Source organism: Crocodylus porosus, unplaced genomic scaffold, assembly GCF_001723895.1.
Source record: "Crocodylus porosus isolate Cpor-Errol unplaced genomic scaffold, CroPor_comp1, whole genome shotgun sequence".
Taxonomy (NCBI): Eukaryota; Metazoa; Chordata; order Crocodylia; family Crocodylidae; genus Crocodylus; species Crocodylus porosus.
Genome location: NW_017728932.1, coordinates 11239774 through 11256531, shown reverse-complemented (window position 1 = coordinate 11256531; position 16758 = coordinate 11239774). Strand labels below are relative to the sequence as shown.

Genomic DNA, 16758 nt, shown 5'->3' with positions numbered 1-16758 from the left:
AGTGCACCCTGATTAAGTTCGCTGATGACACCAAGCTGTGGGGTAAAGTGAATACACCGGCAGGCAGGGACCGCGTCCAGGCAGACCTGGATAGGTTGGAGAAGTGGGCGGATCTGAAAAGGATACGGTTCAACAAGGACAAGTGCAGGGTGCTGCACCTGGGGAGAGGGAACCAGCATTATGGTTATAGGTTAGGGGCTGCCCCTCTCAGCAGCACAGAGGCAGAGAGGGATCTTGGAGTCAGGATTGACTCCAGGATGGATATGAGTCTCCAATGCGACGAAGCAATAGGCAGAGCCAACCGCACCCTACCCTGCATCAACAGGGGCAGCACTAACAGGTCCAGAGAGGTCTTGCTCCCCCTCTATGCAGCGCTGGTCAGGCCGCAGCTGGAGTCCTGTGTCCAGTCCTGGGTGCCGCACTTCAAGAGGGACGCGGGGAACCTGGAGAGGGTGCAGAGGAGGCCACCCGTATGGTTGGGGGCCTCCGTGGCCAGCCCTATGAGGAGAGGCTGAGGGACCTCCACAAGAGGGGACTGAGGGGGGATCTTGTGGCTACCTACAACCTTATCAGGAGCTAGTAGCAGGGACTCGGAGAAAGTCTGTTCACCAGGGCCCCCCTTGGAGTCACCAGGAACAATGGCCACAAGCTGAGGGAGGAGAGGTTTAGGTTAGATATTAGGAAGAACTACTTCACGGTAAGGGTGGCCAGAGCCTGGAACAGGCTCCCCAGAGCGGTGGTGCTCTCACCTTCCCTGGAGATCTTCAAGAGGAGACTGGATGGGCACCTGGCTGGGGTCTCATGACCCTGCCACCCCCAGTGCTCCTTCCTGCCCGTGGCGGGGGGTCGGACTCCATGATCTGTCTAGGTCCCTCCCGACTCACTGAGTCTATGATTCCATGACTGTAAACATGAACTGTTGATATTGTTTGAAGGTCTGAGTGAAGGGCTTGCCCTTAAATGTTTTGTTAACAATTCTTAAGTCAGTCCAGATTTCTCTAATGGGACCCACTTTGTTACCCAGTAACACCAAGGCAAAACACCCATTGAGTTTGGAACGGGGAACTTGAGCAGGTGCTTAATCCACAGACGGGTCCATTAAGAGTACCATGTATCCTGAATTCCTGTGCAACACGCAGACCAATCTGCTCTAAAACAGACTCCCTGTGAAAAGTCACACACTCGTGTGAACGCCGGATCTCATCCCTTTCCTGGGCTTGGGTTCACTATAAAGGATTGTAAAATAACACTGCTCATCATAAACCTTCTAGAGCAAGACTGCTTTTACAGTTTCTCCCTCAAGGCTGTCAATCCCACACACTAGATCCTCTATAACTCCTGCCTCTCTTATGGTTGGAAGCGACTTAGCTATGACACTTAGCTGCTTGTGTCAGAAAGCATGCTGTACAAGCTGGGGGGAGAGAGGTTGTTAACACAGAATAAACAGTATTTCAGCAGGGAAGATCAGTGAGGATACTCCTGCTCTTGAGTATAAGGGAAGTTGTTTAGTTAAATTTGGTTTGTCCCTGGAAAAAAACAGCTTACAGCTTTCACAGCAGATTTTACCCTACTTCGTTCAAAGCAGCATTACATTATTTGTACAATTATCACATTCTGTATCAATTGGAAACAATTGGTAAATAAGTTAAAAAATACTAAAATAACCCAGTTGTGCAACTTTTTTTCTCCCAGGGCTGGTGACCTTGTCTTAAGTGAAATATAGAATTTCAGCCCAGAGGCAAAGCTGCTGGTCATGAGAATTCATTTAGCAGCAATTTCACAACAGCAAATCAAACATTTTTAGTTCTACAAGACAATGTTTTCCAGTGTGTTGAGTGAATTGGAGTGCCTCAGTTTCTTGGGCTACCTTAAAGGTACCTGATTTTCAGAAGGTACTGAACGCCTGCCCTCTAAGCATTAGGTGCCTTTAAAATATCTCAGATTGAGGTACTTAAAAACTCTAGTCACTTTGGAAGACTCAGCCATAATTTATGCGCTCATCCTGTGGCTACCCGTGTCGTATATGCCCTTCATGTGTACAGAATGAGTGTTTTCTTCTTTACACATTTCAGTTTCACAAATGCAGCTCCTTGCTATAACAGTATTTGGATCTTATTGTCCTAACTGGCTGTACCCAAAGGAGTAGTGCTGGTAGTAAATGTATTTGTACTGGGAGTGTCTCCACATTTGTTAATGAGCAGTAGTGACAGCACATTTAGTTTAGTACTTGCTTAATGAAGTACTAATTAAATGTGTAATAACTAGCTACTGTGCAGTAGCACCAGCACAGGTTTTTTAGTGATGCTTACTGCACAGCAGCCTAATACTACTGTGCAGTAGTGTATTAGCACATTTTTTTTTGTCTGGCATGTGGTATTAGGCTACTGCGCATTAAGCGTCTTCTGTAGACATGCCAGTGGTAGCGTCTAGAAGCCCTAGTCAATGACCAAAGCTGCACATTGCCCTTGGCAATGTACAAGCACAGGGCAAAAAGGTGGTCCCTGCCCAAAGAGCTTTCATACTAAGGATATGTTGAATGCCTAATCATTCCTATGACTGCTATGTAGTGTAGCCTTATCAGTGACCACACTGTAGATGAATATTAATATAAGACAAAGGAAGGACACAAGCAGAGATGGGGGTACAAGGAAGCTGGAATACTGCTCAGAATGAAAGCCAGTAGCAACACTGCTGCCTAACAAGCTAATGTGTTGTCACTTTGTGGTGCCCTAAAGAAGAATGTAATCATTCAAGGGGAAGTAGCGTCATAAGAAAGCGTATGAGTCAATGATTTGGACTTTTGCATTTTTCAGAACTGCTCATTACATCTTTGGGGAATTGACCACTTGGTGGCACAAATGTCATAGCTTCCTCTTTTAACATCACCCATCTATTTCCTATTTCTTTTGGGGAAAATCTTTGTTCAGTTACCTGTACTTGACAGGCATTTTCATCATGTTTTAAGTGTTTTGTTACCTAACTAAAGAGAAGACATAATATCATACATTTGGAAATTAATTGCCACACCATCAGACTTAAACTCTTTGGAACAGGTACCATGTCACTGCTCTGCATATGCACAGTGCACAGCACTGAAGGACTTGGAGCCATCGACAGTGTCCCTATACTCCACTGTAAGTTAAGAAGTTAATAATCAAAGTGGTGTGATGTTTCATACAACATTTGGGTGCCACATCATATTGGGATAATGCCTAGAAACGCTAGCCCTCTAAGATTACTACTTATCTCCATCTGACAAAGTTAATGCAAGTATTGGAACTTTTCTTGGAAATGAAGTAACTTTGGCTCCTCAATTTTCCCACCAGACATTTAGAATGGTTCAACGAGAGCAAACACAATTTTAGATAAGAACACACTGGGACTGTGATATCCAGGAATCTCTACAATGAGTGCTTTTCTGTATCAAGGGTGTTGGTTGCAGCCATGTTTGTCTAAGGACATAGGCAGATAAAGTAATTTGAGTAAATGAAGTCTCTTTTATTAAACAACTGAATAGTTGGAAAAATTGTTCTTTGCAAGCTTTTGGTCACACTCACCCTCCTTCAGGAATAGGGAGAGTCTGCTGGTCTTCTCTCTAGGGTCCAAATAGAAGCTTAAGCAAGCATGCAAAATGGAGGTCTTTGAAAATGCAACTGCAAGGCAGGGAACATCAGAGGGGACAAGAGTTAATAAGCGTGAGGTCGGTGGCGGGAAGGGGAGGAAAAAACAACAGAAGAGGGGAACGTCGACAGGGAAGATGCAGAGGTGTTACTTGGGATTATCAGATGACAGGCAGGTTATAATGTGCCATAAATCCATAAGTCTATATTTAGTCCATAGTTTTTTGTATCTAGTAGATTTATAAAGTAAAGTCCATAGGTACATCTATAAAAGATGCCTTGTAAATTCCCTTTGAGGAAAGATTGGAGAGAGCGTGGTTATCTTGTGAGAAATGTGCACCCACCTGTAATTGGGTATTTTTGTCTTTTTATACATTTTTGGTGTGCATTCATTCAGGTATGCAGTTATTATTTGGTTTCCCTTATGTAGTTTTCAACCAGGCATTCAGTACACTGGATGAGATATAAAACATTTCTGGAGGTGCAGGTGTAAGATACAGGACATCTCCACCACCCGCACAATAACTAAGGCCCACATCAGAACCACCACCGTAGCAGGGCACCACGGTGCACTTGCCACTTTAAGAGGAGATGCTGCCCAAGAAGCAGCTTCCAGGTGGTTCGGGGGCTGACTGCAGGCTCACCTGACCAGAAGACAACCAGGCTGGGGCCAGATAAATCCAGTGCCTGAGCCAGTCAGGGTCACAAAGGGTTTCCCAGACCAAAGGAGGATTTGAAAGAGGGAACAGAGCCATCCATCCTAGAGAAAGGGATGAGGGATGCAGAGGGCAAAGGAATAGAGCACTCCAGCCCAGAAAAGGAAATGGAGCAGGTCACAAAGAGTTCTCCAGCCCGAAGGAGGATCTGAAAGAGGGAATGGAGCCCACCAGACCAGAGAAGGGACTGAGTGGGGCACAAAGGGCTCCCCAGCCCAGAGAGGGACTGCATGAGGGACCCGGAGAGAAAGAGTAGAGAAGGACCCAGATGGTCTGAGAGTCCTGAGAGGGCTAAGGGAAACAAAGAGCTGAAGCGATAACACCTGCGAGGCTTGGGTTATGGTGTAGGGGAGAAATGAAGCCACACAACTTGCTCTTCAGGCTACAGGTGTTGTGCAGGGGCACTGCCAAGCCAAAGGCTGGTTGAGATTACTGGGGTCCAGGAGGGACCACTGAAGACTTGATTGGACTCAGGCTGTCTCTAAGGTCCATGGGCAGTCTCCCTTAATTAACCTCAATAGAAACAAGGTGTGGTGGGCAAGCAGTTAAGAAAGGGAAACCTTAGAGACAGAGCTGTACAGTCACCAGGGGCATCACAACTGCCCCTGTGCCTCGAACCTGCTACAGTCACCATTCCTGGATCTTACATCTGCACCTCCAGAAATGTTTTATATCTCATCCAGTGCACTGAATGCGCAGATGGAAACTATGTAGGAGAAACCAAACAACAACTGCGTACCAAAATGAATGCACACCAACAATCTATAAAAGACAAGAATACCCAATTAGCAGTCGGTGCACATTTCTCACAAGATGACTATTCTCTCTCCAGTCTCTCAGTTCTAGTCCTCAAAGGGAATTTACAAAGCACCTTTCATAGCTGAACCTACAAACTTCACTTCATAAATCTCTCAGAAAATTATGGACTAAATATAGACATTGGATTTATGGCATATTATAATCTGCCTGCTATCTGATAATCCCAAATAACTTCTCTCACACTTATTAACTCCTATCCCCTCTGATGTTCCCTGCCTTGCATTTTCACAGACCTGCATTTTGCATACTGACTTAAGCTTCTATTTGGACCCGAGAGAAACCAACAGACTCTCCCTATACCTGTTTCCGAAATCTTGCAAAGAACATTTTTTCCAGCTATTCAGTTTGTTTAATAAAAGATATCACATTTACCCAAATAACCTTGTCTGTCTTCTATATCAAGTGATACTTGATGGTTTCTTGATGATTTCCTGACTTTCACTTCCAGTACCAGCATGATTTTAAGAGTGCTGTGGAGGCAGTCCTTACGTCCCTTCTGTGTAGGAGTGGTGTAAAATGATTCATGTTGCTGAAGACAGATGAGAGTGTTATGGTGCTCTCCATAAGTGACTCAGGCTCATGTCAGACTTATATAACAACATGTTGTAACACAGTCCAAAACAATCTAAATGTTTTTACTTGTATGTATTCTATTCAAATAGATATCTGAATAATACAGTCAAAATGAAATGTTGATTTCATTGAACTCATAGAATCATACAAAAATAGGGTTGGAAGAGACCTCAGGAAGTCATCCAGTCCAACCTTGTGCTCAAAGCAGAATCATCCCCAACTAGATCATCCCAGCCAAAGCTTTATCTACCCCCATCTTAAAAACCTCCAAAGATGGAAACTCCACAACTTCTCTGGGTAACCTAGTCCAGTGCCTTTCTACCCTCCTCCTGAGAAAGTTTTTTCCTAATATCTAACCTAAACTTCTCTTGATGTAACTTGAGACCGTTGCTCCTTGTTCTGTATCTACAACCTTGAGAACAATCCAGCTCCATTCTCTTTGGAACCACCCTTCAGATAGCTGAAGGCTGCTATTAAATCCCCTCTCAGTCTTCTCTTCTCCAAATTAAATAAGCCCAGCTCCCTCAGCCTCTTCTCATAAGTCACATGCCCCAGTCCCCTAATCATTTTTGTTGCCCTCCGCTGGACTCTCCCCAATTTGTCCATACCCTTTCTGTAGTGGGGGGCCCCAAACTGTACACTACTCCAGATGTGGCTTCACCAGTGCTGGATAGAGGGGGAGACTCACTTCCCTTGATCTGCTGCCAATGCTCCTACCAGTGCAGCCCAGTCTGCCATTAGCTTTCTTTGCAACAAGGGCACACTGTTTGCTCATGGTCAGATTATTGTCCACTGTAACCCTCAGGTCCTTTTCTGCAGAGCTGCTGCTTAGCCAGTCAGTCCCCAGCCTGTACTGGTGCATAGGATGTTCCATCCTAAATGCAAAACCCTGAACTTGTCCTTAATGAACCTCAATAGGTTTCTTTTCATCCAGTTCTCCAATTTGTCTAGGTCTCTCTGAATCCTAGTTCTACCCTCCATCATATCTACTACTCCCCCAGCTTGATGTCATCCGCAAATTTGTTTCCAGTGCACTCCATCTCATCTTCATGGCTGTTGATAAAGGTACTGAAATGACATGCTTAAAACAGTTTCAATAACTTTTCATTGGCATGTCTACATAAATCTGCATGCTCTCATGAAAGTGACAGCAGGAGGGTCTGAGATATCAAATGTCTTGATAAGGGAGCTGCATTATAAGCAGAAAAGATTGTATTAACAAAAACAAGGCTTAGAATAAGAGGAACCCATTCCCTAGCAAGGGGAATGTGGTCTAGATCTGTATTTGTAATGGTGTCCCTAGCAGAACAGTGTAAAACTACCTGGACTGTCCATCTAATACATTTTATTGGCTTCTTCCTTTAGAAACAGCTGTGTTTCTAAGCCTTAAGCACATTGCATAAACCACAACTGAAAAAAGCCAGCTAAAAACCATGACTGAAAAAAGCCAACAAGAAGGTTTTGATTTTTTTGTACATTCATACAAATCTTGTTGTAAGGGACTCACTGGGAATGATTCAGAAATTTTCCTATACTGAAGAAGACCACCTAGTAGGCAAATGACTCTTTAAGATTAACAAACAAAGGAGAAACATTTCAGGAAAAAAAATCTCAGTTCATTTTTGTCCTTTCCTAGAAAGATGTGTTGCAAGTTAGAGGCATGATGAGCAGTTCTAAAAAGTTATAAAGAAGATCAGACTAAAATATCTGCTGGACCATCCTGACCCTAAAGTCATGCCTGTTATAATCTCAGTTCTGTTTGTGTTTCTTCTGGACATCAGCATTCTTCTTTCATTATGACCAGTTTAAGAAATTTGTGCAGAGTTGGCACTTGGTAAATGCTTTATTGGTGCAAGCATTAACTAGTTAATCATTTATATAATGCTCTGCTGCTTCTGGCTTCTCATTTTGATTTGAAAACGTGGCCACTAATCTGTGATGTGGTAAGGGAGTGGAGATATTTTTTTTAATGGGATTTGGATCAAACCCTTGTTTTCAATTTATATTTGTTTCAGTGCATCTTTTTTAATGTGGAAATTGGAGAGTAGTAGAATGGGTCTACAAGTCTCAATAAACTAGGCCCTGAAGCAGTTGGGGGGGGGGGGCGGGAGGAGACGGATGGTCATGGGCCTCTGTCCCTGCCCATCCCTGCCATCATTCTTGAAGAGGGAATTCGCTAGTCCCTATTTTGCTAGACTAGCAAATAAATATTTGTTCTTTAAATCAGTGGTCTCCGAAGTGGGGTGCGCAAGACGATCCATTGGGGTGTGGGAAGAAAATATTAGAACTTCTATTTCTATTTATACAAATATACATATATTGGGGGTGCATGCTCAAAAATTTTTTACTGATAGGGGTATGCAATCAAAAAAGTTTGGAGACCACTGCTTTAAATGACACCTGTGTTGTCCTGAGATTCCCTCATATAATTTGTATAATTTGTCTGCCTCTTTATAAAAGATTTCATTCTCTAAAAGAAATCTCTTTGGCCCAGATAATCTCTTGAGCTTTGCCAGTGTGCATCCTCATTTATTATTTGTCTTTGGTGAAAAACTATGATAGTCCATGATTTTATCCTTGAGAAGCATCCATGCCAAATACAAAGTTTTTAATTTCCTTTCTCTTGACTCTGTTTGCCTGGAAGTAATATAGAGGAACACCAACTCATCAATTTGACAAATGGCTGCCTTAGCCACCATTATGGAACCATAAGCCCCCACCCTGTCACATGTTCTTTTATGTCACAAAGCACGCCCCCTTTTCTCCTTATATGGCGCATGACATCACACACCCCACCCCATCCCGGTCACATGACACGTGGCATCACACCCCCATCACATGGTGCATGACATCAGAAACTTGCCTCTGCCCCTAGTCACATGATGTATGACAGCAAAAAACCCACCCCTGACTCTGGCACTTGGCACACGACACTGCCATCACATAGTCTGTGACTCACAGATTCACAGATGTAGGGTTGGAAGGGACCTCAACAGATCATCAAGTCCAACCCCCTGCCTAGGCAGGAAAGAGTGCTGGGGTCAGATGAGCCCAGCCAGATGCCTATCCAGCCTTCTCTTAAAGATCCCCAAGGTAGGGGAAAGCACAACCTACCTTGGAAGCCCATTCCAAATTTTGGCCACCCTTACCATGAAGAAGTTTCTCCTGATGTCTAGCCTAAATCTGCTCTCTGCCAGTTTGTGACCATTGGTCCTTGTTACCCCAGGAGGCGTCCTGGTGAACAGAGCATCTCCGATCCCTTGCTGCATCCCCCTAATGGGTTTGTAGGAGCCCACAAGATCACCTCTCAGCCTTCTCTTGCAGAGGTCCCTCAGTCTCTCCTCATAAGGCTTGTCCTGTAAACCCCCAACCACACGAGTGGCCCTCCTCTGGACCCTCTCAACATTATCAACATCCTTCTTGAAGTACGGCGCCCAAAACTCGATGCCGTACTCCAACTGTGGTCTGACCAATGCTGCATAGACGGGAAGTATCACCTCCTTGGATCTATTCGCTGATGATTTCATCACACTGATGACTCATGTTCATCTTGGAGTCCACCATGACTCCGAGATCCCTTTCCGCTTCTGTACTGCTGAGAGGGTCACTTCGCAGCCAGTAGATGCGCTGGATATTTTTGCACTCTGCATTGTCCTTGTAGTACTGCATCTTATTGTGTACTGCCCACTTTTCTAACCTGTCCAGGTCTGCCTGTAACCATTCCCTACCCTCTGGAGTGTGCACGTCACCCCACAATTTAGTATCATCTGCAAACATGAACAGAATACACTTCACACCCACATCCAAGTCACTGATGAAGATATTGAAGAGTACAGGTCCAAGGACCAAACCCTGTGGGACCCCTCCATTCACATCCTTCCAGCTCAATACCAACCTGCCTACTACCACTCTCTGGGTGCAACCGCTGAGCCAATTTGCCATCCACTGGACCATGTCAACAGCTATGTCACAGCGTCTTAATTTATTTATGAGAATAGAGTGAGATAACATATTGAAGGCCTTGCTAAAGTCCAAGAAACCAACATCCACCTCTACTCCTGCATCTAAGCATTTTGTGACCCTGTCATAAAATGAAACCAGATTGGCCAGGCATGATCTACCTGCTACAAATCCATTCTGGTTTCCCTGCTGACCAGAAGGATTGAAGAGAAGACCTCCTGTGCCACCGTCTTCCTAAGCCTGGTCCCCAGAGCCCTGTAGTCACTCATGATACAGTCTGGACTACTCCTGGCAGCATCATTTGTTCCCAATGGATGAGGACCATGGGATAGTTGTCAGAGGGCTGGATGAGGTTAGAAATTCTCGCCATGATGTCCCTGATCCTGGCTCCAGGCAGGCAGCAGACCTCATGCGCCATGGGATCCGGACGACAGATGGGTCTCTCTGTTCCTCTCAGCAAGGAGTTGTCCACAATTATGATGCAGCGTCTTTTCTTCTGCTTACCTGGCCAGCCCTCAGCTCTCTCGGTGATGACAGCAGGCCCCTCCAGTGCACCTTCCCTCACCGCACACTCCTCCAGTGCAGCCAGGGTCTCATATTTGTTTCCCAAATGCACCAGGGGAGCTGTCTCTATGGTAAGAGGTCTGGCCGCTGAGATGACTGTCCTCCACTCACCAGAATCTATTTCAGGGCATTCCCTCACAGCTTCTCCACCAGGAGTCTTGTGTTGCAGAGAATGAAAGAAGGACAGCCCATGCAGGCCCCAAAGCCCACCCCTCCTGCTGCAAGACCTGCCCTAGGTCAAATGGTACAGTCATGATATCAGGCCCCAAACCCCAATGTTGGCTCCAGAATTCCCCACCCCGTTACATGATGCATGACATCAGCAGAGTTGTCCGACAGCCCTGAACCCCACCCCCCCACTCCACATGCTGCACAGCACTGCCCTAGCCCATCGGGCACAGACACGGCCTATCGGGTGGGGGGCGTTATGACCCCTCTAACAATCCAGCCCACCAACCCAGACCAATTAGCAGAGATTTCAGAGGCCTCAGACCTCCCCAAGAACAGCGCTGAACCAACCAGAGTGAGTAGAGGGGTAGGGGCCTAAGCTGCAAACCCACCTGGTCTATCTGCGGGCCCTCTGTTTGTCTGAGACCACACTAAGGCAAGCAGGGGCAGATTTGCATTCTTACACTACATCTGTAAGACCCTTCATCCTCACCACATCACCAAGAATTGTTAGACGGCCGCAGAGAAAGCGTTAGCATAGAAAGAGTTTTGAGGAGGACAGTCCCCTTGCCCAAAGACTCCCTGAGATGCCTGAACTTCTGAAAGCACAAGTGAACATGCAAGAGCAGATCTGTGAGCTGGAGACCCAGGACCCCAAACCAGATGTTCAGAATTTGGAAGAAGAGTGTGGCCTTGTGCCACAGCCTGCATAGAAAGAAGAGGTCAATGGGAGAGCAGAGAGTTAAGAGACTTGAAGCACTGTTATGGGGAACACTTAGATTTGATGGTGGTATGGGGTTCATCCCATAGTGGGGAAGTAGGAAGTAGGGCTGTGCGAAACTTCGGTTCCTGATGCAATTCAGTGGAGATTCGGCCTGATTTGGTGGCTGAATCTCTGAATCTGAATCGAATCAGGAGAACCTTTAATCTCTCCAAATTGATTCAGAGCGATTTGGAAAGATTTGGCAATTTGGACATAGACACTGCTTTAAATGCTATTTCTATGTACCTCAAGGTACCAGGTGGCTCATGAATGCTGTGATGCTGGGGTGGATGGAATGTCCCACAGAAGTACAGGGGGCTTCGCAGTGCACTCGGCAGCAGACCCGGAAGTGGACCAGAAGCACTTCCAGTCCACTTCCAGGTCTGCTGGGGACCATGCAGGGGGACCCCCCTGCACCCTCCTGGCTCGGCGACTGGTGCCTCCTGGATCTGGGGGGGCATCCGGGGTCCCTCCGTGGCCAATCACCGAGCTGGGAGGGCATGCTGGGGGGGGGCCTGCATTCTCAGATGCAGACCCAGAAGTGGACCAGAAGTACCCCCTCCATGCTCCTGTGGGACACTCCATCCACCCCACCATTGCAGCATTCATGAGACACACCCGGTACCTCGAGATATGTAAAAAAAACATTTAAAGCTGTGTCTATGGCTGAATTGCTGGTTCTCTGAATCAGCGTCAAATCTTCAGATTCAAATTCAGTCGAATTGAATCGGAGACAGTGATCCAAATCAATTAATCGAATCACTGTCCCCAGTTTCAGGCTGAATCTGAATCCAAACCAAATACGGCCCACTTCACACACCCCGAGTAGGAAGTAGCTAAGGATTGATTAAACAGCAGCTAACTAAGGTTTTTATTTGAACCCCTCTGCAGTTAGATAAAGCTTTTTTAATGACTAAGGAAAGCCTGCCCACCAGTACACCCGTAAACCTGACACCAGAAAGAAGCAGCTGTTTTTGCAGAGAACAGAGACTAGATGGTGATGAAAATTTTAGAAGACAATTAGGCGTTGAATCAACAGGTCCTGTTTCATGTCAAGAATGTAAAAACTTCATGAAGTCTCTTATGCACATTTCTTTTTATGACATAATGAAACACTGTTTGAGCATGAGGCTTTCTGAAAAGTTCATGGGTTGTGTTTTTGATGAGGGCAGGTCAAGGATGTCATGATTGTGTTGCCTGGTTAGATGAAGATAGAAATCAAATCATTCGGGAACTTTGTGATGAGCTGTGTATGGAAAGTATACTAAATGTGATTATGGCAATTAGATTTGCCAAGAGAATTCTGAGAATTACTGAGAAACATTTAGCTCAGGATATAGCGATTCTAAACACTGTGTATTTTGCAGAAGATCTTAATGCTGCTCTTTGTGGTTTGATCACTGGGGAAGATAAACCTCTTGTACCCTGTATCGAATGCTTAATTAGCACTAGAAATTATAAAACCCTGCTTAAGAGAAGGATTTAGCAAAAACAGTTTAAAATGTGTTTTACAACTTTTTCTGTTCTGGGGGGGTAAAGAAGTAAAACTAAAGCACAATCGTTTTCAGCTGGACAGATTACCACTTGCTTTAGTGCCTTGAATCTCTAAGCACATTCATATAGGGGCATGTTGTAAAGATAAAGCCAATGATACTTAGTTGTCTCTAGAAATTATAAAACGCCTTCTTAGCAAAATAAACCAGTATATATCGTAAAGGTTTTTGATGAAAATAAAGACTGATTTAAAAATATATATTCTCAGAGGGTTTGTGTGCTACGCTACAGAGCGGGCTGTCATATTTGGGAGGGGCAGAGCAGGTGGTGAATTGCCCAGAACCAGGGGATATGTTGTAAAGATAAATCTACCAGCAAAAAATTTAGATATGTGACCAGACCTTCTAATAGCAGACACCTACATATTTTAAGACTAAAGGGATTGTCTTCCTCAAAATATTTTTTTAGTGGTGACTGTGTTTTAAAACCGTTTGATATATACCTTATAGACACTATTTTACTTACTGTATTATTTATTTTTTAATACAGAGGGCATGCTTACTGTGTTGTTTGATTTTTTATTACAGAGACCTTATCTAGTGGGAAAGCCACATGTAATTTGACCACAGTAAGGTAAAAAAGTATTTTAAACTAGAGGGGTTATTTGTGGCTGTGTTAATATACGTACACTAAGTTATAACAACCGCATGTAACTGTTTGTTTTCAAACAGAACCCCTTCTTCTAAAACAGAAAAGCAGAACAAACACATACATTCATGTTTTTATCCAATATTAAAAGGTACTTTTTTCTAAAACAACTTTTGAAACTGTGTGTGTTTCTTGGGAAGGTTAGGTGTGTGTAGATTAGTCCCCTGCGAATGTAGAGATAGAGGGTGGGGTTCAGCACATTTTAAATTTGTAGTGGGTGAGGCTTAGCCAAACATTTGTGGAAAATGAATTCTCAAAACTGAGATGTAAATTTGATATTTCCTAAGTGATCACACGCAACACTCCTGGAGAAGGGCATGTAGCAGGTCGGAGATCTCTAAAAACACTATCAGAAAACCACAGAAATGCTCAGCCTGCTGGTCAGAATACCCAAGGATGAGAAGACCAACAGGACAGAACAGAAGGACCTGGTTCCTTAGAAGAAAACATGCCACCTACCTCTGAGAAAACCACGTGTAAAATCACAAGGATTCACACTCCAAAAGCAGACGATCTGTATAAACCAGGAGATCTGCTGACCTAAGAAACATAACAAAAGGTTATCTTCTACCATCACCTCTCGTTAATGTATTTTTATATATTTATACATACCAACATAAACTCTGTGGAGTGGTTAAGAACAATCACCCTCAAGTAGTCAGAAGTACTGACTGCAACAGGGTGATTTGTTTACATCTATGAACATTATAAAGAGACCAGGGTATGGTGACCAACCCTCAACGGGACATGCTGAGATATGACTGAGGAAAAACCAAGAAAACCAAGAAAAATTGTGACAGGTAACCACCCTCAATTATCCAGGCCTGGTGCCTACAACGGGATGGTTTGTTTACACCTGAGAATACTACAAAGAACCTGGCAGGGTGGCACCATGCCAAACCTGAATGGATTTGATTCCATTATAACAGCTGTACAGGGACAAATCAAAGGTCTGCTGCCTCCCTGGGGACCACGGAGAGGATCCCCAGGCTAGTCCAGCCTCCGACTAGTACTCCATGCTCTTCATCCATGTGGGAACAAACGACACAGCCAGGAGCAATTCAGACCAGATCATGAGTGACTACAGGGCTCTAGGGGTTGGGCTTAAGAGGTCAGGGGCCCATGTAGTCTTTTTTTTTTTGCTCCCAGTTGCAGGCCATGGTCCTAAAAGGAAAGGATACATCGAGGAAGTTGATGTGATTTAATGGGTAACGTGACCAGTGTGGGTGGGGTTTGTGCCGTTACATGCCATTTAAGGGGGAAAGGGGGTGGAGTTTGTAATGTCCAAGACCATGTGACAGGGCAGGACTGCCAGCCCCAAGATGGCAGCCAAGACAGTCACCTGTCTAGTTTATGAGTGGATGTTCCTATATGCTACTCCTGGAAATTCCCTTTTGAAGTATCTATTACCAAAACAAATTGCTTTTTTTTTAAACCTCAAATCATCTCCTGTTACTTAGGACACAGTCATCAAAACGACCTCTTCTCTCCAAATGTTAGCTGGGAACTATATGGCTCATCTTGTTTTTAATGGCCTAGAAATGTGACCATATAGCAGTGACAGAAAAGGAACATTAAATTTTTAAGGCAAGGAATCCCTAATCTTTTAAAGGAAAGACTCTGCTTGTCTTAGGTCCTTGTATTCTATAGCATGGATGATTTTCAAAGACATACATGTCAGCCAAATACCTCACTCTTACTGGAAAACAATGGGGATTATACACCTGGCTTCCATTTCTGTCTTTGAAACTCTCTTCTAAGAACTATTTTACTAGACACTCTCTTTTCTATAAATCTACACTTTTTCTCCTTTCTCATAGGAGACTACATTTGTTGTGAAGCAACAAATCAAAAAGACAAGGCAAAAGGAGATAATCCAATTATAGTTAGACACTTTGTCCCCAAAGACATGGTATATAATCTAATCTCAGATTAAACATCTTGTTTGTTGTAGATATTTTAAAGCTGCAAAAGCATGCAGTTCCATGTGAGCTAATTTACCTTGCCCTGAAGCAGAGTAAATGATCTAACTTACCATAGTTAAAGCTTGCTCACTCAATCAAAACATATGCCTCATCAGCACAAGTTTCCTTTACTAACCCACTGAGATACATCAAGTCAACCTGGGCAGACTACCAAAATGGAACAGCAAGTTCTCCCCAGCCCACATTTGTTTTGGTCTATCTACACCACCTTCTAAAGTACAGTAGGGGTGTTACAATGAAATGTGACATACCTGCTCTACACACATTACACTCCAGAAGAAAATGTAGCTGCCCTTGATGTGACACTAGGTGTGCATCACTAAACGCACCATGAACAGAGATCTTAAGGCAAGCACTCCCCCTGTTCTAGGGTGCATGCATTACATTTTTCTGGGGTGCTGCACATACAGAGCAGACATGTCCTGTTTGACTGAGGTGCTCCCTGACATAGTCTAGAAGTAGGGTGGACACGCCCCTAATCTTCAGGCTCTCTGATAGCACAACTAAAGTTGGCAACCCCCCTGTTGCGTTGGTGTTTGTATGTGTCCATATTACTAGAGAAGAGGTGCAACCATAGCACGGGGAGGTCCATCTGAGCTATCACGGGGAACAATAACAGCGGAGATGCAGTGGGCCACACTTCAGCGTGGGTTGTCCAAGCCTACCAATGATCCTGGGTATATACGTATGTACCCACGCTGTTAGATCTTTATCATTATCTTTATCATTTCATGCACTAGCTAGATCCAAGCTGCTCAGGTACACCCACTTGTGCTGCAGATCATACCTTCCCATCCAGTGCAGACAAACCCTCTGTTCATCTATGCTAGGGGCTTGAGAACTAGATGGAAATCACTTAACAGCTATTAGTCACTTAACAGCTATTAGGCCACAACTTTTAGTCACTGAGAGGCAGCTCAGGACTTTAGGTCTAAACTATTCAAGATATACACACTTGGGCCCATCTCTCATCCCCATCAAATTAGGCAGTATTATAAACAGAAGTCCAGAGCTGAATAACGCTACGTGGCATCAACCATCCTGAGATGTATTTCACATCACACTGTTACAGACAGATATACAGGCTAGTTAGTGAAAACGAAAAGTTGGTGAGTAAGATGGAAACATCGCATTACAGTGATACAATTTTGTTTCCTCCGCGATGCCTGTCCCTTCCTGTTAGCCCATTGCAAAAGTTCAGCCACAGACAAAAATGCAGCAATAACATAAAATCCCTTTGCCTGTCACCACAGGAAATTCCATCTCCATACATTACAGAAACCAATGCAGAAGTAACTAAGGAAAAAAACCATCATCAGATTGATCAGCAGAAATCTTTTCTGCCTTCATGCACATTGCCCCATGGAGAAGTAACATAGGAAATGCAT

At 44.3% G+C, this 16758-nt stretch overlaps 1 long non-coding RNA gene across 1 annotated transcript; it reads right to left on the bottom strand.

The window, feature by feature from the left end:
• Positions 1-14818: 14818 nt before the first annotated feature.
• Positions 14819-16411, bottom strand: LOC109317112. Its single transcript, XR_002102978.1, has 2 exons — positions 15576-16411; positions 14819-15540 (listed from the first exon to the last, which is right to left on the bottom strand). It is a non-coding gene; the product is annotated as an uncharacterized LOC109317112 (long non-coding RNA).
• Between the last annotated feature and the right edge of the window lie 347 nt (positions 16412-16758).